Genomic DNA, 24711 nt, shown 5'->3' on the forward strand with positions numbered 1-24711 from the left:
AGCAGACAGACTCAGTCCTCGTTGGAACACGGAGCTGGAGTTCACGGTGGCTCGCTGCTCCCTTCTACATGAACATGGTCCTTCCCACTGTCTGGCTTCCACACAGGAAGCACGAAGGAGCCAGCAGAGGCCCAGACACTTCGCATCCTAGAGGGATGACAGATTTGCCCCCATCCAGGCCAGAGAGGGTTGCACTCGCTTATTTTTCTTTTGTTTTTTGGTTTTTTGAGACAAGAATCTCGCTATGTCATTCAGGCTGGCCTTGAACACGCAGTGATCCTCCTGCCTCAGCCTCCCCAGTGCTAGGATTACAGGTGTGTCCCCAGCTGGATTGACTCTTTTCATCCCAGTCTTGTGAGGCTACTGGGAAAACTTGTGTGGCCCTTGATTTAGTTGAGAGGTGATAACCCACCTTCTCCAGGCCCCCAGAAATTGGTAGGGGCTGGATCAGGTGCAGGAGGCAGTTACACAGTGTTCAGACTTCCAGCCTAGCAAGCACTGCTGGGAAGCATCTGTCCTGGGAGCTGGGAGAAGCAGGGGGCCTTTTATTTGTTTGTTTTTTGAGACAGGGCTCACTATGTGAGGCTGGCCTCGAACTCATTGTATAGCCTGGGATGGCTATAGAGAGATCCCAAAGGTCTTCCTGCCTCAGCCTCCCAAGTACTGGGATTACAGGCATGTGCCACTATGCCTGGCTTTAGGACTCCAGCAACTTCTTATTGGTCTTGTTCAAGAGCCTGAGGGTGGAAGATGGAAGCAAGGCCTCTTAGCAGAGCCATGGTTCCGCTCCAAATCCTCCATTTCTACTCCTCAACTTCGCCCGCTTTCCCTCTTCCGCATTCCCCTTTCACAGGACATCTCTGGGCTCAGGCAACATGAGGTAGGGTCATCCCTGAGAGCTGTCACTCTGCTCAAGATCCTCACAGAAGCAGAGGAACAGTGTGTCCACACAAATGCCATAGACATTGAAGAAACCGTGGGCCATCACTGACACTGGCTGTCAGTACAGGAGCCCAGTAATAGTTGGTGCTGTGTCTTGCGTGATTCTGATGCGATGGGTGAAAAACAAGAAAGCCAGGATCCCCACACTGCCCATAATAAGGAGTTTGCCCAACAGGAAGAGGAAGTTGGTAACTTGGTCCAAGATGGCCATCCTGATGATGTTTCTCATGAGCAGGAAGAAAGCATTTCAGGCAGAGGTGCAAAAGTTGGTGCCGTAGATGGAGATCATTCCTGTTGAAGAACTTAACTTCTCCAAGCACCAGAAGCAACACTTGAGACAGGTCATGAGAAATTTGGCAAATTTGTTTTCCACTGCTTTTAGGTGCCGATACAAATACTCGAGTATCATTCAGATAATCTTTACAACAGTGAGAATGAGGGAGGGGGCTGGGGGATTGGCTCAGTGGTTCCGCCACCTGCCTTGCAAGCACAAGGGCCCAACGGCCCAGGAGTAGGAGGCAAAGGCCCTGGCCAGTGTGACCTTCCCAGCGCCAGCATGAAATTGGCCAACCAGAGGAACATGAAGACATTGAGGATCTGCAGGCCCAGCAGCTGCAGTGGCAGCCAGACTCCCTGTCATAAAAGGCCAACTGGAAGCTGGCTTTGCGGCACGAGCAGGATTCTTTGGAGTTGAAGACAGTCTCAGGGTTGCAGGTTTTGCCAGTAAATGAGCAGGAGGGGGACATCCAAAATCTTATAGACTGCTTCATCGGAAGTACACAGGAAGATGGCAGTGTCAGCCTGTAGGGAACAGGGAAAGGGGATGTTACTAGAAGTCTGCATCAGGTCCTAGTCTCCTGCGAGCCACCACAGCACAAGGCCAATTAATATATAGAAAGAAAATGAGACTTAGAGAAGAAACTGAGCTTTGGCCTGATCCAACCTGCTCTGGGCAGCAGACTCCAGACCCTGAGCTTGCCACGCCTTTATTCAGAACATCAGCAGAAACAGAGGTAGCAAAGAACCCCGGGGGCAGCAGCAATGATCCTAGAACAATGAGGAGCTACGTAGATGAAGATTCGGTTCCTCCCAGGATGTCTCCAGCTGGTGTAGTCCTACCCCGGAGCATCACAGCATCATGGGACCATTGACGTCTTAGCTGTGACTGCAGGTGAAAACAGAGTTATGTCTCAACATGCCCATACCTGGCCCAGACATGGCAGAAAGCAGGTGACCAGCAGGTACAGCGTGGAGCACATGACGTATCCCACAGCCCTGCTTGCTTCTTTGATGAGTGCAATGACGATGAGAATCTTCTTCTGGAGAAAGATGAGCAACCAGATGATAACTTCCAGGATGCTCAGAATGATCATGAAAGCCATCCAGGTCTGGCACAAGTGCAGGTACACCCGGAAATCTGTCTGGAAGCCCAGGTCCACCAGTGAGATATCCGAGCTGACCTCCCCACACAGGAGCATACTCCACATAGCAGTGAAGTATCCCAGCACCAGGATCACCGTGACGATCATCACAGAGCAGGATGATGAACAGGAGGCCGAGCGCCATGGCAATGACCAGACCTATGACAACCCAGTACGAGGATATGGTGTAATCTTCAAATATCCACGTGGCCACCTGCCGGGCCTCCAGGATGCCACTGGCCTGCTTGGTGCCCTACACCAGCTCCTTGCCCATCCTCATAGGTCGTTGCATTGCCCACCATGATGAACCGCTCTGGGCGTGGATGGCCAGGAAGCATCTCTGGGCCAAGGGTTTGCTGGGGATAAGGACAGCAGGGCATTGGCCATCCTGAAGCACCTCAGCCACAGTCTTATCACTCTGAAGTCAGGGACACACAACTGCTTGTAGTACGCAAGCTCTGGAGTGTTCCAGGCATTCAGGAGTGTGAGGTAGTGGTCAGATCTGGGGGTGGGGCACTGAAATTCCAGCAGGACCAGGGCACTGGCACACTTCAATGTGGGGGTGGGGCACTGAAATTCCAGCAGGACCAGGGCACTGGCACACTTCAAAATGTTGAAATAAAATGAGAAGGGCTTGTTCACATTCTTGGTGCCCTTCTGGCCACAGAATTCTCCTTGGCTGTCCCATGGGGTGGATTACCTTCTGAGGATCCCCATAGGTCCTGGCAATGAGGCCCAAAGCCACGTAGCCCATGATGGCCAGGAAAAGGAGGACACAGAAAATGATGTCCATGTAGCCTGTATTGTAAATAGATCCCTTAAAGGTGGGGTCATACTTCTGCAGGGTTCTATGTTGGCTTAGACCTTAGTTAAGGCAATCCTCCTGCCTCAGCCTCCAGAGTAGCAATTCATTGATCTTCATTGTTTTCTTCCAATTTTGGGGTGGGAGGCATGTTGAGATGGAACCCACACCATGCACAGACAAGGCAATCATGCTACCACTGAGCTACATCCCTAGCCTGTAGGCTCCATCCTTCCTCCGATCATCCTCCATGGCCACAGTGGGCAGGGAGGGGAGTCCCAGCCAGCTCAACCCCAGCCCTTATTTTTTATTTTGAAACAGAGTCTCACTAGTGACTAAATTGCCCATGGTAAACTCAATCTTGTGATCCTTCCAGAGTGCTAGGATTACAGGCATGCCCAACATGGCTGGCTCACACATGTTCTTGTGTACACACATGAATATTGTCTGAATTGGAAATTCATGTAGGGGTGTAAGCCTCATGTTAAGGGTTGAAAGAGGATCAAGAGGATGGAGGTTGAACCCCACTCTAGTGTTATGGTGGAGTCTTTGGGAGGTATTAGGATTAAATCAAGTCATGCAAGTGGAGCCCTGTGATCAAATGCTGGTGACTGCATAAGCAAAGGGAGAACAGAGGATATATGTGCCTTTCCTGTCTCCACCCACATGGCCTCAAGCCTCTGCCAGCAGGAAGCCCACCAGGTGGCACCCCTCAATTTGAGCTCCAAAATCATAAGAACCTCTCTACTTTTTAAGATTAGCCTACCTCAGGTATTTCATTATAGTAATGAAAAATATACAAAAACACATGCACATAAATTACAAAATATTCACTTAAAACAGCAAAGATTAACATTTTAAACCTAGCAAAGATATCCCAGGCAAATACTTATACCAGACAAAGCAGAATTCAAGGTAAGAGGCACTACACAAAACAAAAGCTAGGTGTGGTGGCAAACGCCCATAATCCCAGCTCTTGGAAGGCTGAGGCAGGAGGATCACTGTGAGTTTGAGGACAGCCTGGGCTACATAGTGAATTTAAGGGCCAGCCTGAACTACTTAGTGAGACCCTGTCTCAAAAAATTTTTTTTCTTTTCAAATAAAAGATTCAACATGCCACAAAAACATGAAACACAAAAGAACTTTAATGAAGCCGTAGTCTTGGAGGAGGATTTGTCATAACTTTTTCAGAAGCCAATGTAATAGAGGAAAAAGACCGCTTGGGTACAAAATTTAATAAGCTTCACTTATTGCCCCAAAGCAAATTATTTTCTAGATCTCCATGAATCAATGACAAAAATTGACCATGTACCGAGCCATAAAACGCAATAATCAAAAGTAGAAACCACATGGGCCACATTTCCCAGTCACAATATAATAAACCAGGAATTAACAACAAAAAGATAATGCCATGAGGCATGATGGTGCACAACCATAAGCCAAACACTCAGGAGGCTGAAGCAGGAGGATTCCTGGGAATTTTAGGTCAGCCTGGCCTACATAGTGAGTTCAAGGCCAGCTTGAATTACACAGTGAGACCCTGTTCAACAAAACAAAATAAAGATAAGGCCTTTACCTCATCTAATCACTTATACATTTTCACACATTTCTATAAATAGCCCAAATTAAATTTAAAAAATAAAATATAAGCAGTCTGAAATGATTAACAATGAGCATATTTTATATCAAAACCTGGAGATTTTTCAGTGCAGTGGTCATGGCCTTAAACATTTATGTGAAAAGCCAGTGACTCATTCCCTCATTGCTCAAATATTTCCTGGTCATCTGTGACTAACCAGCACTGCTGTGGGTGTTGGGGGTCGAGCAGTAATCAAGAGAGTAAGTTTCTCTTTGTAGAGCTAACATTCAAGGGGTAGTTTTAAGAATTACTGAAGGGAAAAATGCCTGGAATATTCAACTCAAGAAACTGGGCAGCACAATAACGTAGTCACAGAAAAAGAAGAAGAGAAATAGAGAAAATGTGAAAATTAATGGCTTGGAAAAATAAAGCAGAACTGATAAAATTACAATTTGATTAGACTCTGCTGAGTCTAAGAAAAAGGAGAAAACAAAAATGTATATCACTGGAAATGACAAAGAGAATAATATAACTGCAGATATAGAGGAAATGAAATTATAAGCAAATAATATGCATAACACAATGTCAAAAATGTTGAAAACTTAGGTAAAACAGATTATGGATAAAATGAATATATTTTTAGAAATCTGTAAATTATTGAACTGGTTCACTAAGAGGGAGAAGACCTGAGTGATTCCAAAACTACAAAAGAAACTGAAAATATTGTTCGGGATTTTCCCACAGAAACATATAAGTACCTAGATGATTTAAAAGTAAAACTTGACCAATTTACAAGGCACTGATAGTGTGTGTGTGTGTGTGTGTGTGTGTGTGTGTGTGTGTGTTTTACAGGGGATTGAATTCAGAACCTTTGCACTGAGCTACATCCCCAGCTCTTTTCTATACTTTCATTTTTGAGACAGGGTCTCATTAAGTCACTGAGTAGCCTGAGCTGGGCTCAGACCTGTGATCCCCCTGCTTCGGTCTCTCAGAGTGCTGGACTTACACCTTGTCCATCTTGATAACTTTTTTTTTTAACTGTGCAGAACATAAAGATGAAGAGTAGCTCTTAAAGGGCTAGCACAGCAAAATCTGTTACACAGAACAAATATTGGAATTAAAACTACAAGCGAGGAGGCTGTGGTGCAGACTGTCCAGAGGTCATGAGCACTGTGCACTTTCACTTGGGCACACAGTGGCCCTGTCACTCGATCACAGCAGCAAGGGACACTTGTGCATGGAGGTCCTGGGATAACTACTTGTATAGGAGTGGAACATGGGTGTCCTTTCCCTCAGCTTCCATCAGTGCCACTATCATGGCCTAGATCCACTCTCTCTTTGCCACGACAGCAACCCACTCAACACCAAGCTGGCCAGAGAACCCACTCTATGGTCCAGGAAGTGAAGTAGAGGCAGAGGTCTTGTGATCACAGCACAGGGGCAGCTGACCTGAGGGAAGAGGAACGGGCTGTGGAAAGATCTCTCACAGCACCTGGTAGACATCTGTGAGTTTGGGACACTATTCTCCAAGCACAACCAGGAACGAATCTTGGGACTGAGGTGTGAGTGTGTGAGAACTGCATCTTTCTCTCTTTTTCCTCCTTCTCCTTCTCTTCTTATTCCTGCTCTCACTCTCTTTCTCTCTCTTTCCTTCCCTGCCCCTTTTGCCCTCCTCCCTCATTATGTTGTGGTGCTAGGGATGGAACCCAGAACCTCATGCCTGCTGGGCAAGCACTCTACATCACTAAGCTACACCCCAGCCCATTCTCTTCACTGTTAAACCAAATAACCACCTTTCAAAAACTTTGCTTTGTGGACGGACCCTCACCCCCACAGGTTGGATGGACACAGGCACTGGCCCCTGACCGACTCCATACTCGTACATTCCATGCCCTGGCCATAGTCACCTACCAACTCCAAGCCAGCTCTGCATTTTGTTTCCTTTCTGGGGTTGCAGAGATGCTAACCAACCCATTGACCTGATCACAATGAGGCCAAAGCCCAGGAATAGAAGCTGCACAGGCAGCTTGTGAGGGGAGCAGCCATGCTGACAGTGAACCCCAGCCAACTCCACGTTATGGATCCCACACACATAGCCACGTCAAACTGCCAACTGCTAGCCAGCTTGGCACCTTGGTCCCCGCAGTGTAGTGCCACGGAGGTGATGACCAACCAACGAACCAGATAGTGGATGAGGCCAACACCCCAGGAGAGAAAATGAGCTCTGAGGAGTTGGCAGCTTCAGAAAGAATAACAGATGGGCCAGCAGCACTAGTCCCAAGAAAAGCACTGGAACACAGAAACAGCATGGGGTTTTACTCTAGGGCAGTGGTGGGTGGCAAACCTATGGCACGCATGTAGCAGCAGGCTGTTTGTATCATTGAAAGCTCTAAAAGGCTCACTGTTGCTGCTCTCCAGGGACCTCCTAACAGCAGAATAGAGCTGGAGAAGAAATTCAGTGCAATTACTGCCATATTGCCAGAGTTTAATCAGGCAAAGCTTTGGAAGGGTTCAATTATATGGGACTGAATCACAGAACACCTACACACAATGTCACCCCAAGACTTGCAGTGTCCCCTACTACAGAGACTCGGCAAGAGAGTCATATGAAACAGCTACAGAAAGGATGAGAAGTAGACATAGATCCCCTGAGAAGTCCAAACTCAATCCAGGAAGGACCTGCCTTCCATGGTGGGAGGCCAGGCCCAGCAGGCATGGCTCTCAGAGGTGACTGAATCTCAAGGTGATGGCACTGAGAACAGCAGTCTGCTGGAACCCACTCTGCACTGCCTACCACCCAGCGGTGACCAGGGATCCGACTGTCCCCCCAGGTACCAACATGAGCAGGGATGCACCACGACTTGGACAGGGCTGGGGCTTACAGATGGCGGGAGTACACAGGGGGTGCAGCACTCACAAACCCAGTGGCTATAAAAGTGAGCAGCAAGGACTGTGACTTCCTAGATTCCAAGTCTGAGGCTCTGGAAGGAAACCACTCATTTAGAAATACAGAGGAGTTTTGGGGTCTATTTTATTCTCACTTTTTGTACTTGAGAGGCAGGCAACAGCACCACTGAGCTAAATCCTCGATCCCATTTTTTTTCTTTTATTGATCTTTTTTTGTTTGTTTGTTTTTGTACCAAGGATCAAACTCAAGACCTTGTGCTTGTGAGGCAGATGGTGGAACCACTGAGCTAAACCCCTGGCTGTTTTTTTTATTATATTCTTTTTTTTTTTAATTGCTTTGGTCTTTTCTTTTCTCACTCCCTCTCTTTTAATTTACTCCCTTATTACTTTTTCTTTTTTCTCTTTTTTTTCACTCTCTGTTTTTTTTCTCTTTTGTCTTCTTCTTATTGCTTTTTCTATTACTTTTACCAAACTATTAATTTATTTTTACAACCTAATGGGAGCTTTATTTCACTTTTTCACATCCTTCTCATCTTCTATTGTTTAATTTTTCAAATTTCACCTTTTTATGCTCCCATTTCCCAAACCCTCTATCATTAATATTATAACCATTAAGCTTTACAGATCTACAGGTAGGTAACTCTGTGCTATTACTGTTGAATAGTGTTCTATTGTCAGTAGAGATAAAATTGTTCCCTTTAGTAGATATTTACTGCAGGTCAATATTTTGATTGTTTTGGTGTTTAAACTATAATTATGGATCTTTTTTCTATGGTTAAAGGCGGTACATTATTTGTTCTTAGAGCATATCACATATCCAGTTTATCTTTGATGCCATTGTTATTGCTAATCTTATTACTATAGCCAAGGTGACATAATTGTTGCTCTTAGCACTTTCACAATAGGGTCATAATTCTTTGTCTTGCTGCTGCGCAGCTCTGATTTCAATGTGTTATATTCCCGCCAGCTTGAACCACCAGTGGTACATGCGTGACTGTCACATCAGGCAGTTCATAACACCCTATGAGTCTGTCCTGCAGTGCCCAATGGGGCAGTCATGCATGTGCCACTAGTAATTCAAGCCGCGCGCGCGCGCGCATGTGTGTGTGTGTGTGTGTGTGTGTGTGTGTGTGAGTGTGAGTTATTTTACTCTGTATGCCAATATCTGGATTGCCTTCCTCTCATTAACAATATTGTGACCCACTTCTGAAGACTGGGTACAGGGCCAAATAATCTGCAACCTCCCCTTCCAAATAAATTCAGGCAGTTAGATCCCAGGACAAAGGCAAAAGCCAGTAGTTAGCCACACTCAGAGGATATTGCTGAAAAGTAGACATTAACTAAAGAGATGTCAATACTAACAACAAAGCTATCCACTATAATCAACCCACAAGCCTCAGCACAGAAAGAAAACAAAATAGAAACATGAGAAGACAAGGTACCAAAATGCCTCCAAAAACTCCCAACTCTCCCAAAGGGGATCCAGGAGGGGCTGAAGCAGAAGAAATCAGAAGCTGGAGTGCTGAATTATATGAAAGGATAACAGAGGAGACAAGAAAACAGATCAATAAGGCATTTGGCAAGCTAAAGGAAGATTTAAGTAGACAGATAATGGGACAAATAAAGAAAACAATCAGCAAGTCTATAGAAAACACTAATAGAAAGCCTGGGTGCTAAACAAAGAGATACAAAACATGAAATCCAGCACAGAAAAGAATTTATCCATTAAAAAGTTCCAAACAGAAATCCAGGAGATTAAAAATTCTACTGGAAGTATGGGCTGCAGAAGTGACCATTATGCGGACAGAGCCTCAGATCTAGAAGATAGGGTTGTTGGTGGTGATTAGTCACTGAGAAACACCCTTAAAATAACAAGAGAAAATGAAAAGTAGATCCACCAGCTCTTAGATGATGCAATGAGAACTAATCTAATTTTAATTGGGATTAGCGAAAAAACAAGATAGCACAAAGAGTATAAAAATATGTTTGCAGAAGTGAGAGTAGAACACTTTCCAAATTTGGCAAAAAAATTTCACATACACATGAGGCATACAGAACCCCAAATATCCATGATCAGAAAAGAACCACTCTACAACACATCACAGTCAAATACAAGAAATCCAACACAAGAATGGAATCTTCAAACCTGTCAGAGAAAATCAACAAATCACTTATAAATATAAACCCATTAGAATTATGGTAGACTTTTTCACCACAAACTTTAAATACCAAGAGATCTTGGAGTGAAGTGTTTCAAGGCCCAAAAGAAAACTATTTTCAATCCAAGGTAATATATCCTGCAAAACTGTATTTCAAAATTAATGGAGAAATAAGACATTTCCATGATAAAGAAATTCGTGACTATCAAACTAGCACTCCAAAAAAAAAAAAAAATCCTCAAGGATATCCTAAAAAGAAACAATGAAGCTAAAAATGCCAAAAGGTCCAATAGATGAATGCATCAGGTAGGGTGAGGAGCTAAGTAGCAAGGAAAGAAAGGGAATCTGCAATAGGAAAAGAAGACAACAACAGGAATAAGTAAATACCAATCAGTAATAACTCAATGTGAGTGATCTCAATCACACTGAGATCAAAAGACACAAAAATCGAAAGATTTTGCCAATCAAAAGACGCGGATTGTCAGAATGGACCAAGAAACAAAGTCCAACAGTATGTTGTACATAAGAAACACATTTAACCCAAAAAGAAATTCATAGATTAAAAATCAAAAGGGGTAAAGCAATGTTCTATGAAATGGAAACCCCAAAACAAGCAGGAGTAGCCATCCCATTTTCAGACAAAGTGGACTTTAAGACAAATTGATCAGAAGAATCAAAGAAAAATGTTACCTATTGATTAAGAGAACAATTCTTAATTTAGAATTTAACGGGATTTTGCTCAGTGGCACCACCATCTGCCTCACAAAAGTAAGGTCCTGAATTTGATCCCTGGTACTACAAAGAAAAAGAAAAAAGAAAAAAGAGAGAGAGAGAACAATTCAACAGAAAGAGATAACAATTATAAATCAATGTGCCAAAATGAAAAAATGGAAACAAAGTCTTTGTAAATAGGGAAGGATGGAGGAGTTGAAGGGGAGGGCAGGGGAATGGGGAAAAATAATAAGAACCAAGATAGATTATGTAAAGGTACAAATTTTGAATGTCATTATATTGTATATATAAAGTGCACCAATAAAATTAATTAAAATAAACCATATGCACCAAACCACAACACACCTAATTTTATAAAACACTCTCTTACTGCAAACACGTACCAACACTAAACATTTTTAAAAATTACTACTGAACATAAAAGATCAGATAAACATCAGTATAAATATAGTGGGGGAACTCAATAACCCATTATTATAAATATCAACTAGACCAAAACTCCCCCAAAGAAATATCAGAGTTGATCTTAGAATAAGCAATTTAAGCAAAATAACAGGATACAAGATCAGCACACAAAACTCATTAGCATTTGTATATACCAACAATGAATGGGATGAGAAAGAAATTATGAAAACAACACCATTCACAGTCACTTCAAGAAAAATGAAATATCTAGAAATTTACCTAACCAAGGAAGTGAAAGACCTCTACAAAGAAAACTACGGTACTCTGAAGAAGGAGACTGAAGAGGACATCAGAACATGGAAAGATGCCCCCTGATTCTGGATAGGCAGAATCAATAATGTCAAAATGGCCATACTTCCAAAACTGTTATACAGATTCAGTGCAGTCCCAATCAAAATACCAACAGCATACTTTACAGATCTAGACAGAGAAAACAATCCTAGAATTCATGTGGAACCAGAAGAGACCCAGAATAGCAAAATTGGGGCATTAAGAGCAAAGTAGCCAGCATAGCAATACCATATGCAACAGTGATAAAAATGGCACAGTACCAGAACAAAGACAGACGTGTGGATCAACGGAACTGAAGTGAAGATACAGAAACCTCCCCAGACTTATTCAATTACTTGATCTTTGTCCAAAATCATAGGATGGAGGAAAGACAGCCTGTTCAACAAGTGGTGTTGGAAAAATCAGTTATCTGTTTGTGAAGAATGAAACTGGACCCTTATCTCCCACTGTATACTAAATTAAAATAAAAATAGATCAAAGATCTAAACATTAAAACATAAATATTAAACCATCTGGCAGATAAAATAAATAGGTAAAACACTCAACATAGGCATAGGAAGGGATTTTCTAAACGGAACCTCAATCACATAAGAAATAACAGCAAGAATCAACAAATGGGATTATATCAGACTGAAAAGTTCCTGTACAGCAAAAGAATGGATCAGGAGAGTGAGGAGACAACCTACAGAACGGCAAAAAGTTTTGCCAGCTACTCCTCAAACAGACGACTAATATCTAGAATATATAAAGAGCTAAAAAAAACTAAACCACCTAAAATTAAAGACCCAGTCACAAAAAGGGCAAGAGAAAGGAACAGAAACTTACAGAGGAAGAGATATAAATAGTCAACAAATATATGAAAAAATGTTCAACTTCTCTGGCCATAAGAGAAATGCAAATTAAAACAACACTAAGATTCCATCTTACTGGAAAGAAGGCCAATCATTAGGAAATCGAATAATAACAAGTGGTGGCAAGGCTGTGGTGAAAAAAGGACCCTACTGCATTGTTGTTGGGAATGCAAGCCAGTACAACAATTACAAAAATCAGTATGGAGATTTCTCAAAAAACTGATACCTGCTGGGTATCTTCCAAAGAGTTTACATCATCATACCGCAACAATACATGCATACCAATGTTCATAGCAGCACAATTGTAATAGCTAAATCCTGGAAGCAGCCTATATACCTATCAACTGATGATTGGATAAAAAAAAAAAGTGGTGTTTATATATAATGGAATACCACTCAGCTATAGAGAATGACTTTGAGACATTTGTAGGAAAATGGATGTACCTGGAAAATATAATGTTAAGTGAAATAAACCAAACACACAAGTTTAAATATATCTCATTTTAGTGAGACAAAGTACAAACAAAGAAAATAATAAAGGATGAAAAGATCTATTGCAATAGGGAAGTGATGCAAGAAAACAAAGGAAAGGGGTGAGGAGGAGGAGGGGAAAGGAAAATGAGAGGAGTCAAGGTATTCCAGGTACAGGGACCTAATAACCCCCATTAATGTAAATACGATATGTCATAACGTGAGCTAAGAAAAATAATAACAAATACGAAAAAGGGGATGGGGAATGAAGGGGGAAGGAGGAGAAAAGGGAATGTTTAAAAAACCTAGGAGTAATGTGTACATGTAACCACTCCCCAAGATGACTGTAAAATGCATTATGAACATGTACTAATAAGTTTTTTAAAAAAATCAGAGTTGAACCAAACATTCAAACAAAAGGACTTAATAGATATCTACAGGGTATTGCACCCAACAACAGAATACACAGTCTTCTCAGGAGCACATGGAACTTTCTTGAAAATAGACCACGTCCTAGCCAATAAAGCAAGCTTAAGTAAATACAAATGCATCAAAATTATGTCATACATATTAGCAGATCAAGCGCAATAAAACTAGAACTCAATGGCAAAAAAAAAAAACAACACAGAAATTATACAAACATATGAGAGGCAGAGTTCCATAGTATAGTGGTTATCACTGGTTATCACGTTCGCCTCACACATGGGAACTAAACAATACTCACTTGAATAATCAATGGGTCACAGAAGAAATCAAAGAAAAAATAAAACAGTTCCTAGAATTATTTAATAATGCCAGTACAACATGCTGGAACTTATTGAACACAATGAAAGCAGTCCTAAATTATGGTGTGCATACTCACATAGGAAAAATAGAGCAAGCCCAAATAAGTAAACCTAATAATGTACCCCAAAAGACCTAGAAAAACAAGAACAATCCAAACTAAACTCTAATATAAGGAAGTAAATGATAAAGATCAAGCAGAAATCAGTGAAATTGAGACTACAAAAACTATACAAAGAATCAAAAAGCTGGTTCTTTGAAAGAATAAATAAAATAGACAAGCCCTAAGCCAATCCCACCAAGAAACGAAGAAAAGATAAGTCAATGCAATTAGAAATAAAAAAGTGAAATCACAATGAACACCACCAAAATCTGGACTATTAGCAACTACTTCACAAATATGTATGCCAATACATTGGAGAACTCAGAAGAAATGAATCGATTTGTAAATACATTTCAGTCTCCAAAGCTGAACCAAAAAGATTTAAAACTCTGAAAATCCAATAACAGGCAATTAAACTGAATAAAAAACTGACCAAAAGCCCAGGTCCTAAAAGATTCACTGCCAAATTCTATAAGAACATGGAAGATCTAATACCAATTCTCCTCAAGTTCTTCAATGAAACTGAAAGGGAAAGAGTTCCAAAGTCATTCCTGGAAGCTAGCATCACCTTGATTTCAAAACCAGACAAGGATTCAACGAAAGAGAGCTACAGGCCAATCTCTTTAATAAAAGGAAAATTCTCAGCAAGATACTGGCAAACAGAATGCAGCAAATCATCAAGAAGGTCATATATCATGAACAAGTGGGTTTCATCCCAGGGATGCAGGAATGGTTCAACATATGCAAATCAATAAATGTAATACCTCACATAAACCAAAGCAAGGACAATAATCACATGATCATCTCAGTAGACACCGAAAAATCTTTTGACAACAATTCAACAACCATTCTAGACAAAACCCCTGAAGCAAAAAGGTATAGAAGGACCCCATCTCAGGGTGTTAAAATTCATTTCTGACAAACTTACTGCTAACATCATATTAAGTGGGGAAAAACTGAAAACTTTTCCTCTGAAATCAGGAACAAGACAAGGATATCCACTATCAAATCTCCTGTTCAACACAGTCTTCAAAACAATACCCAGAGCAATTAGGTGAGAGAAAGAAATAAAATGGATACATATGGGAAAGGAGGAAGTCAAATTATCAGTATTTTCAGATGACATGATCTCCCACACAGAAAACCCAAAAAATTCCACCAGAACACTCTTAGAATTAATAGCCAAGTTCAGCAGTAAGGCAGGATACACAGTTAACACAAGAACACCATTCCTTCACATTAATAGTGAACTCACTGAGAAAGAAATTATGGAAACAATACCATTCACAATAGCATCAAAAAAACCTAACTACTTAAGAATTAACCTAACTAGGCAAGTGAAAGACTTCTACAATGAAAATTATATCACTCTGAAAAAGGAGATAGAAGACATCAGAAAATGAAGAGATGTCCCCTGTTCCCAGATAGGCAGAACCAATATTGTTAAAATGGCCACACTTCCAAAACTGATTTATAGATTTAATGCAATCCCAATCACACCAGCAGCATTCCTCACAGATGTAGGGGAAAAAATCCTAACATTCACATGAAACAAGAGACCCAGAATAGCAACAGCAATGATGGGTAAAAAAGGCAAAGCAAGAGGCCATTACAATTCTGGACTTGAAATTATATTACAAAGTCACAGTGATAAAAATGGCATGGTACTGGCACAAAAACAGACTTGTGAATCAATGGAAATGACTAGAGAGCAGTGATGGTGAACCTTTTAGAGACAAGTGCCCCAAATGCAACCCAAAACCCACTTATTTATCACAAAGTGCCAATACTGCAATTAAACCTGAATACTGAGGTTTTAGTTAAGAAAAAAAAAACTACTCATAAATTAACATCTTTTGTCTTAAAGAAAAACAGATAACATGTGTGCTATAGGTTAATCACTACTAAAATAGAGGAAATAGAAACAATCCTGGCAATTCAGCTATTTGATCCTTGACAAAGGGGCCAAAAATATACTCTGAAGGAAAGACAGCCTCTTTAACAAATGATGCTGGAAAAATTGTATATCCTCATGCAGAAGACTGAGTCTAGACTCATGTCTCATCATATAGTAAACTAAAATAAAAATGGATAAAAGATTTAAATGTTAAAACAAATGCTTAATCGCTTAATCTGCTAGAAGATAAAATGGGTAAAATTCTTGAAGACATAGGCATAAGCAAAGACTTTCTGAACAGAACCCCAGTGGCACAAGATATAATACCAATAATATATAAATGTAATATGAAATTTAAAAGCTTCTGACAGCAAATAAAACAACAGAGTGAAGAAACAACCTAAAGAAGGTGAAATTTTTTCCAGTTATTTCTCAGACTGAGCACTAATATCTAGAATATATAAAAAACTAAAAAGTCAGACCCCTGAAAATAAAAGATCCAATCAAAACGTGGGCGATTGAAATGAACAGACACTTCTCAGAAGAACCCCAAATGGACAATATGTGAAAAAAAAATGTTCAACATCACCGGCTACTGGAGAAATACAAATTAAAACAACACCGAGATTGTATATTACTGCAGAAAGAATGGCCATCATGAAGAAATCAGATAACAAATGCTGGCAAGCTTGCAGATAAAAGGATAAAAGGACCCGTAAGCTAATGCAACCATTTCAGAAATCCGTGTGGAGATTCTTCTACCTAGAAATTCTGTTTGAGCCAACTAGTCCCCTTCTGGCCATCTTCCCACAAGACCTCAAGATATCATAGTACGGTGATCCATGCATACCTATGTTTATAGCAGCACAACTCATAATAGCTACATTTTAGAAGCAACTTATATGCCCATCAACAGATGGCTGGATAAAGAAGATGTGGCATTTATACATAATGGAGTACTACTCTGTCATAAAGATAAACTTGAGACATTTGTAGGAAAGTGTATGTATCTTGAGACCATAATATTAAGTGAACTATATCAGACACACAAGCTTAAATATCACATGGTTTCTCTTACCTGAGAAACTCAAAGTATAAATGAGCAAAATCAAAGATAGCTAATAGGAATTAAGAAGGTCTTTTTCACTTGAGATGTGGAACAATAGTCCTGGGAAAAGACGAGAGAGGAGGAGGTGGGAGAAGCAAAGAGGGGAGGGAGATGAAGAGGATAAGGAAGGAAGATGTGACATTACGTGTACCAACATTTCACAATAAATGTAATCATTTACCATAAACATGTACTAATTAAAATTTTTAAAATTTGATTGTTGCTCCCACAACTCCATATCTGCTGGTTTAGAGGTTTTGAGAGCCCAGGGTATAAACTTTCAGGATGGGGACACATAGCAGCTCCACTGAATGGCATTTAAAATGCCAAGCAGCCATGACGCGCTCCGCATCCCAGGGCACTGACGGGTAGGCACGGCACGGGCTGGGCTGACTGTCCAACACTGTGGCCATTCGCCACTTGCGGTTACTTTAATTAAATCAGACAAAGCTAGAAGTTTAGTTCCTGTGTCACATTAGCGACATTTCACAGGGTCCTCACTCACACGTGGCTACCGCCTCTAAGTCAGGCGGAGCAGGGAACGCTTATTCCCACCCCGACAGGCAGTTCTGCCGGGCGGCCTGGTGGAGCTGCTCGACGGTGGCAGGGAGGCCACCACAGAGGGCCTGGGGATTGTGGTCACCTCCAGAGCCCCTGCCCTGCCCTGGTTGCTGGCCCAGCTTCGTGCCGTGGTCAATATGGACCGGAGGGACAGGATTCCTCCTTAGGCCAGATCTTTAGGATACAGCTGCTACAGTGTCCAGGCTATAATCAGTCAGCAGCAGTCCCTGCCCCAGGGAGCGAGCTGACAGGGAAGGAGATGGGAGACGTGGAGTAAATGGCAGAGGGGAGAAGTCACACGTGTGCCAAGGCCTACGCCCTACGCCACCCGCTGTATTTTCTGCTCACAGTGCTGTGCACGTTTATTTGTTTTAATGAATTTCTCTCAATCTCCCCTTCAACTCACTACGGTATAGATTATTTGCTGCATATTGTGACAGGTTTGGAACAGAATTCAAGGCAGAACAGCCCTCATTCAGAACGCCGGGAGTGGTGTGGCGGGGTGCAGGTATTTCAGTGTCAGGCTGCACATGGATGTCTGGCACCATCCCAAGACCGCGGCTGATTCTTTTGGCAGCCCAAGTCTTGATTCTCTAAATCACCTTCTAATGTTAGTTTAAGTTGAGTCAGGTTCTGTTGTTTGCAAACAAAACCTCTGGCTGGCCCAAAGGATAAACACTGACAAGGACTTTGCACGTGGCTGTTTGTCTTCCATGAAACTTCTAGAGAACAGAGGACACTGAAGAATGGACTGGCAGCCACATACAAAATTACTCTCCCATTTATCAGCTTGACTCAATATAAAACCAAGCCAGCCTCAGACAGCCCCTGAGTGCGGGGCTAGCCTGTCCCGGAGGAGCTGGGTAGACAGAGTGGGTGTGAGGGTGGCGGGAGTGTGTGGAATTTGAACATGGGTGTAACGTGAGCACTGGGGCTGCCCAGGGCCACTTGCTCCTCACAGGAGGTGGCAGCTGCCGCCACCTTCCATGTCTGGGTGTGGCTGGGACTGAGAGCCACTCCAGATGCCCCAGGATCTCACCCATGAGAGCCCAAGTGGAAAGACAGAGCAAGAGGGACCAGGTGATAGCTGGGTCTCCGGTGATCAGGGCCACCCCACAGGCAACTGCCAACACCTAAGCTGGTGTAGTTTGGAACCTGCCTTAAGGAAAGTCATAGAAATTGTAAATGCAGCATCATCAGGTACAAACACGAATACCTAGAATGAAAAAACAAAGCAAAGTAGCCTCCACATGAGAAAGGCTGCCACACAAGTATTTCAGAACTCCTTGAGTGTGCTGTTTTCAGGAAGTGCTGGACACAGCTTTGTGATACTTTCCCTCTTGTTTCTGGATGTATCCTTTGAGTCATAGCTTTATGTGACAATACTTCTTGCACTCATATTTCCTTTTCTTTTGGTACCAGGGATCAAACCCGGGACCTTGCGCTTGGGAGGCTTGCAGTGGCACCACTGAGCTAAAACCCCAGTCCTTGCACTCCTATTTCCTATGAGGGTGATTAGAAAGAGAATTCAGGGCTTCCCTGAAGAACATTTAATGTTATTTATTTTTGGATTTTTGAGATAGGTCTTGTTATGTAGTTCAGAATAGCCTTGAACTCCCAGAGATTCTCCTGCCTCAGCTTCCCAGATGCTTGAAATAAAGGCATGCACCTGGTCCATTTATTTTATTAGCAATGCTTTAGAAGAGTTTCTTTCAGCTTTGTGACTTATTATAAAGTCATTTCAATTTCTAGGTTTATTGTCAAATTGGGAGAAAACTTTATCAATTTTTTAAAATAATGAGCTATAAGATTTGAGCGTATTTCAAGTTTTCTTGTGGGGAGAACCAACCTTAAACACTCTGAATTGATGGCTCTCATTAACCAGAGCAATTCGGATGCTACTAAATTACTACTACATTGCTCAGAGCCCATAATTGCATAATAAAATTACTCCAATGTTCCACACACTGTACTTATTGATGAGTGTATGTGGGAGTTTTGCCATCTGAACATTTGTTTCTCCAGGGTATCTTGCTGTGCTGGCGCCATTTCACCCAGAACTACCAGACCCATCAGGACAGAAGGCATCAGCACACCAAGATGCGACCCTGTACCCGGCTTCTTTCTCACATATGAGTACTTGCTCTTGTAGGACTGAAGTAACGTAGACACTGGCGTCCTGAAGAAGTTGATTTTGCATGAATCCCATTCAGGAAAGCGAGGCGTGGTACACTTGTGACGAGTGTGCTGCCTGATGCTTGGCAGCAGAGGCTTCATCTGGCCAGGGCGACAGCGAGAACGGTGTCCTGGGTTCCGGTGGTAGAAGCGTTTCCCACGCCCAGGCTCCCACCCCTGTGCACTGCGAGCCTTGCTTCTCCGGCACAAACCAACGTGCTCATCTTTCCACCGGGCCTCTGCCTGCACCTCCATGGCACATGACGGGTGAGTGGCATGGCAGGAGCGCTGTTCCTGGATATGACCATGAACCTCCCTGAAGGAGCAGCTGGCGAGCATCTAGCCACACAGAACTGAGTGCAAACTACACAGACACAACCCGCTAAGCCAGAAAGGCGAATCTTCAACTCCACTTCCTCAGCCTGATGCCAGCAGCCCGTGGCCATTCAAGGAGTGGAAACCAGATGGGAAGGTGGAGCAGAGGCGGTGCAGTCCTCGCTGATGGCGGCTGAAACTCTTCACTTCTGCAAATCAGACAGGGTTCTCGCACCATGCGTGTATGTGTGTGGCGGGCTGCTCCCCTGGTCAGGGCCTTTGGCATGAGCTGAATTCATAGCACCATAGTTGCTCCTGTGGCTTAGGCAATGCAGGGAGAAATGAGGAGCCAGGGCCCTGTCCCATTGATCTCTCTCACACAGGCACCCCGAGTCTCATACAGTGTCCCTCCATTCACCCTCATCTCCTCAGCACAGCTGTCAGGCAGGCACTATGGTGCCAGCCAAAGGGCACACAGTGGGCAGGTGACATGTGCAGCCTTCTGATGTCCCAGTGTACACTGCCTCACTTTTCCCTTAGCCGTCCTGACTGAGGGGCAGCAGGGAAGGGGTTCCATCCCCATTTGATGCGGGGGGGCTGACCTTTATGATCAGCCTTCATGTCTGCCCCCCTGGACAGTCAACAAGGCACCTTGACATGTGCAAGATTTTTAAATTTTAAAAAAATTTATGTTTAGTGGGGGACAGGTCTGGCCATGTATCCCAGGCTGGCCTCGAACTCGCAGCGATCACCCTTGAGTGCTGAGATTAAGGCTGGTCCCACAAAGTCTGGCCACACAGGTAAATTTAATTAATCCCCAAGGCAACCTGCAGGGAAGCTGGGGTTCCCAGAAGCGAAGTGGCTGCTTAAGGTGGGGTGGGGGGTGACGCCCATATCGGTTCCCAGTTGTTTTCTCTTCGCATTGTTCGTGGCTGTATTACCAAAGCAGCCTCAAGTGTCACTGAGCCCAATTATTCACTCCACAAATGGGAAGAGGCCCACAGTGTGGAAGCCAGATTGTACAAATTGGGAAAAGTCCACACCCAGAGTTTGTCTCTGTCTCTTGTCTGTGTCTGTTTCAGTCTGTCTGTCTCTCCCCACCCCCAGCACCTGAGAGTACAATCTGCTCCCTGGCCTGGATGCCTACTGCAGGTAGGACCTTCCCTTGAGCTCTGAGTGACCATGTAGGATTAAACCCAAGGTCTTTGCCCTGAGATACATCCTAAACCTTCCCCCCTCCCGTTTTTGTGGTACTGAGGATGGCACCCAGGCCTTTGGCTCAGAGCTATATCCCCAGCCCCTTCTTATGTTTTATTTTCAGACAGGGTCTCAGAGTTGCTCGATTGCACAAGATGGATTCAAATTTATGATCTTCCTGCCACAGCCTCTCAGGGTGTTGTTATCATAAATGTTAAAAGAGGACAACAGTAGTGGGGGATTTAGCTCAGTGGTTCTGACGCCTGCCTTGCAACAAGGTTCCAGGTTCGGTCCCCAGCACAAAAAAAAAGAAAAAAAGAAAAAAGGAAAAAAAAAGAGGGTAACAGGATAAGAGACATTACCAAGGGGAGAGACACTACTAATACAAGAGCTGCCATCATCATTGTGCACAGGACCTATCAGCAAAGTGCTATATTGGCCCAATCAGAAACTTGCTACTTTCTATCCTTTATTTGAATCTGGTGCTGTTCACAGAACCATTCAGGAGATGCCCTTTTCAATCCTCCATTTGCATGTGGGCACAACCAATCAAAAGACACTGTTCCTGCTCTTTCATTTACATATAACTGGAAGCCAAATGCACTTTTTGATAGGAGAGTTTACATATGGCATAATACCAGTGAGGGCTTAATAGGACAATTGTCAAATACCTTATTTGCATGAGAGATAACCTGGGAATTCTGAATACAAAAGACCCCTTTTCCTATCCTCAAGGATTCTGAGCTTTTTCACCAGCCTGCTGTCACTCTGCAGTGTTCTTCTTTTCCACTGTCAATAAATGTACACTTTCAGGGCCTTTTCTGTGTGTCTTATCCAATTCTTATCTAAGAACCGGGAAGTATCATTTCTTGGTGAACCAGCTAGGAAGGAAGACAGTCACATGCCCATAGGGCATCTGTCACTTGAAAACTCCTGTGAAGGGTAACTTGGTTGAGGGACAAAGTGTTGTAGGCTCTGCCAGGCTGGAGACCAACTCCAATGTATCTGCTAAGTTTATGTTTTATGTTTGTCCAAAAGGATAATGTTTTCCTACACTCTGAATGTTTGGCCCTGCTTGCTTCTGCATCTGGAGTGTTTCCTGTGATCCTTTGTCTCCCTTCTGAGTCATGTTCTGAGATAGGGTCTCACTACGTAGTTGAGACTGATCTGGAACTCACTATGTAGCCCAGGTTGGTCTCAAACTCACAGCGATCCTTCTGCCTCAGCCTCCCCAGTACTGGAATTATAAGCATGCGCCACCATGCCCAGCTCCTTCTGAGTCTTGTTCTTTCCTGTCGCTCAAACTCTTCCCCTTCTACTACCCAGCCCAAGAAGTTGCTCTCCTGTGCCCCTCATGTCAGATAAACGAGCTTTCAGACAAAGGCTATGTTTTCTCTTCTGAGGTTCCATGAGGACAGTTTAAAAAGCTGATGTCAGATGGGGAAAGCGGCTCTTGAACAGTGCAGGCTGCACTGTGTCCTAATGGATAGTTAAAGTTGGGGTCAACTCCTCCCTAGTGTTGCTGAGAGAGGGAACAAGCTTCCCTGGCAACCTCTCAGGAGTTAGGAGGAGCCCACCGGGGTACACATCTGGGCTAATGAATAAATTTACTTTTGGATTCGAATTTGTATTTTTGTCTCATTAGCATTTTTAAAACATTTCCTGTGGATGGGGGAACGCTGGGTCAACTTGCTTTTCTGCTGCTTTCCGCTCATGGTAAGATAAGGATGCCATTTAGGGTCACCCGGAAGTGCATTGTTCAGCCGTCCTAATCAGAGAGTAAACATCTGTAAACTGAGACTAAAGGAACAAAAGTGTACCGGGACATTTAAAAAGCCAAGCAGCTACTAGGGTTTTTACAAAAGAAGCCCAATAAGTCGGAGAGAGGAGGAAAATATATAAGACTGGCTATTCTAAATTTGGGTTCTTGTTTTGTTAGGCCAGGACTGGATTCTTCTAAACCTTGCTGTGCAAATGCGGTTAAACAGGCTATAACACTGACTCTCAAATCATCAGCCCCTCTCTAGTTTGGCTCCTCACAAGGGTCTCTCTTTGTTGTCTCCTTGGCCAGGCCTGCAAGGGCAAGGAACACTGTGGTGCCATCCACCATCACATAAGGTCACCATCTGCCCCTGGTGTTCACCCACCTACCCCCTCCTTTTTTTTTTTTTTTTTTTTTTTTTTTTTTTTGCCTGCAAGCCCAGTTGTACCAGGGGAGCCTTCAGGGGAAACTTTTTAAAAACACAGATCAGTTTTAGTGAATTTTTCAGGAGAAAATTTAAATTTCCCATTCAGCATTGGCAGCAAATACCCTTTTTACTCCCTCCTAAAATAGGAATACCCTGATAGTGGGTATAATAGGCGATAATTGGCTGCTAGGGTTTATATCTAGATGGCTTTATATCCCAAAGCCTCATGAGCTCATAGATGTGGTATCTGGGAAGCGATTTGATCGTGCATGCAAGATTCTCACCAGCCAATTAGTTCACTGATGAGTTTATAGCTGAGTGTGATGTTAAATAGGCTGGTTGGAGGAAGTGGATCATGGGAGGTGTGGCATAAAGGGTCTATCTCTCTCTCCCTTCCCCTTGATCTCTCTGCTCTGCTTCCTGTCTGCCATGTCCTGAGCAGCCCTCTTCTGCCATGCCCCTCTGTAATGCTGCCCTGTCTTAAAGCCAGCCTCTACAGACTGAAACCATTATAAACTAAGACAAACTAAATCTGTCCTTTATTTGCAGGTGTCAGGTATTGTGTCACAGTCACAAGAATGTAACAAAGACAGGCTAAGGGTTTCAAGCCAACACTGGCACTCCAGGCGCCTTGTTCTATGGCTCCAGGGGAATTTTCAGGTCCACAACATCCACGCCTGTGTAAAGCCAGACACATCTCATGCCAAAGTCCCAAGGAGTTCAGTTTTACTGGGGATGTCCTTCAGACAAACAAGTCAGGGACAAAGTCCAGGGGATGCTCTGTAAGTTTCCCAAAATTAGCTCTTGCCCCTCCTGCCCACAGCCCTCATGGGGCTAACTCCCCATTGGCATGCCTCCTCAGAAACTGGGACAGGTTCAACCCCAGACCCTCAGGAATAAATTTCTTATGTTTCTGTGTAATACCATTTGACTTGATGCATAAGCTTGGGGACCAAGAGACCTAGCCTCCACATGGTAGCCTAAGATACCACAACTCTCACTGGCCTCTCCCTCCAGTGGGAGACCTTCTGATCAACCTGCACTATCGATGTCCCCAGGAAATCAACGTGATCTCCTGAGCCCACCTCATGCTGCATTCAGGTCTGTTTATCATCAGGCCCCAGGCTCAGGAAATTCATCATCTAAACAACTGGGCCTGAATCTGCCCACCAGCATTAAGTACCTGAACCGGTGCTCTGCCGCCTATATCCAGCACAAACCTGAGTTCCGATTGTCATCCCTGTCTACCAGTGTGAACAGGGACACAACTTGGTGTGGGCATTGCCACAGCCAGGGGTAAAGAGAGGGGCTGCTGGAATAGCTGGGCCCCTCAAACCCACAGCCCTAAGGCTAAGCAGAGAAAACCAAGCCCTCCTGGACTCCAAAACTGTGGATCCCAGAAGAAAACCACTCATTCAAGAATACAGAGAAAGAATTGTTTTCTGGTTTTGGACATTTTTGTTCTTCTTTTTCTTACTCCTCTTTTTCTCCTTTTCCTTGTAATTTTTTTTCTATTTTTATTCTTTATATTATTTTTTGTTGCCTTTTTTCCTTATTTTACATTTCTCATTTTTTCTGTTAACTTTATCTAATTCTATATATATCCTTCTACTCCATAATAAGACATTAGGATTTTTTTTAAGACAGGGTCTCACTATGTATTCAGGCTGGCCTTGAACTCACTGCATAGCCCAGGCTGGCCTCCAACTCTCAGCAATATTCTTGCTGCAGCCTCTCATGTGCTGGAATTATAGGCGTGCACC

The 24711-nt window shown here is 43.2% G+C and overlaps 1 pseudogene; it reads right to left on the bottom strand.

Moving 5' to 3' along the window:
* Positions 1-697: 697 nt before the first annotated feature.
* On the bottom strand, positions 698-3417 carry LOC104863627 (annotated as a pseudogene).
* Positions 3418-24711: the final 21294 nt, after the last annotated feature.

This window comes from Fukomys damarensis, unplaced genomic scaffold (assembly GCF_012274545.1).
Source record: "Fukomys damarensis isolate Sample0158 unplaced genomic scaffold, DMR_v1.0_HiC HiC_scaffold_25, whole genome shotgun sequence".
Classification (NCBI taxonomy): domain Eukaryota; kingdom Metazoa; phylum Chordata; class Mammalia; order Rodentia; family Bathyergidae; genus Fukomys; species Fukomys damarensis.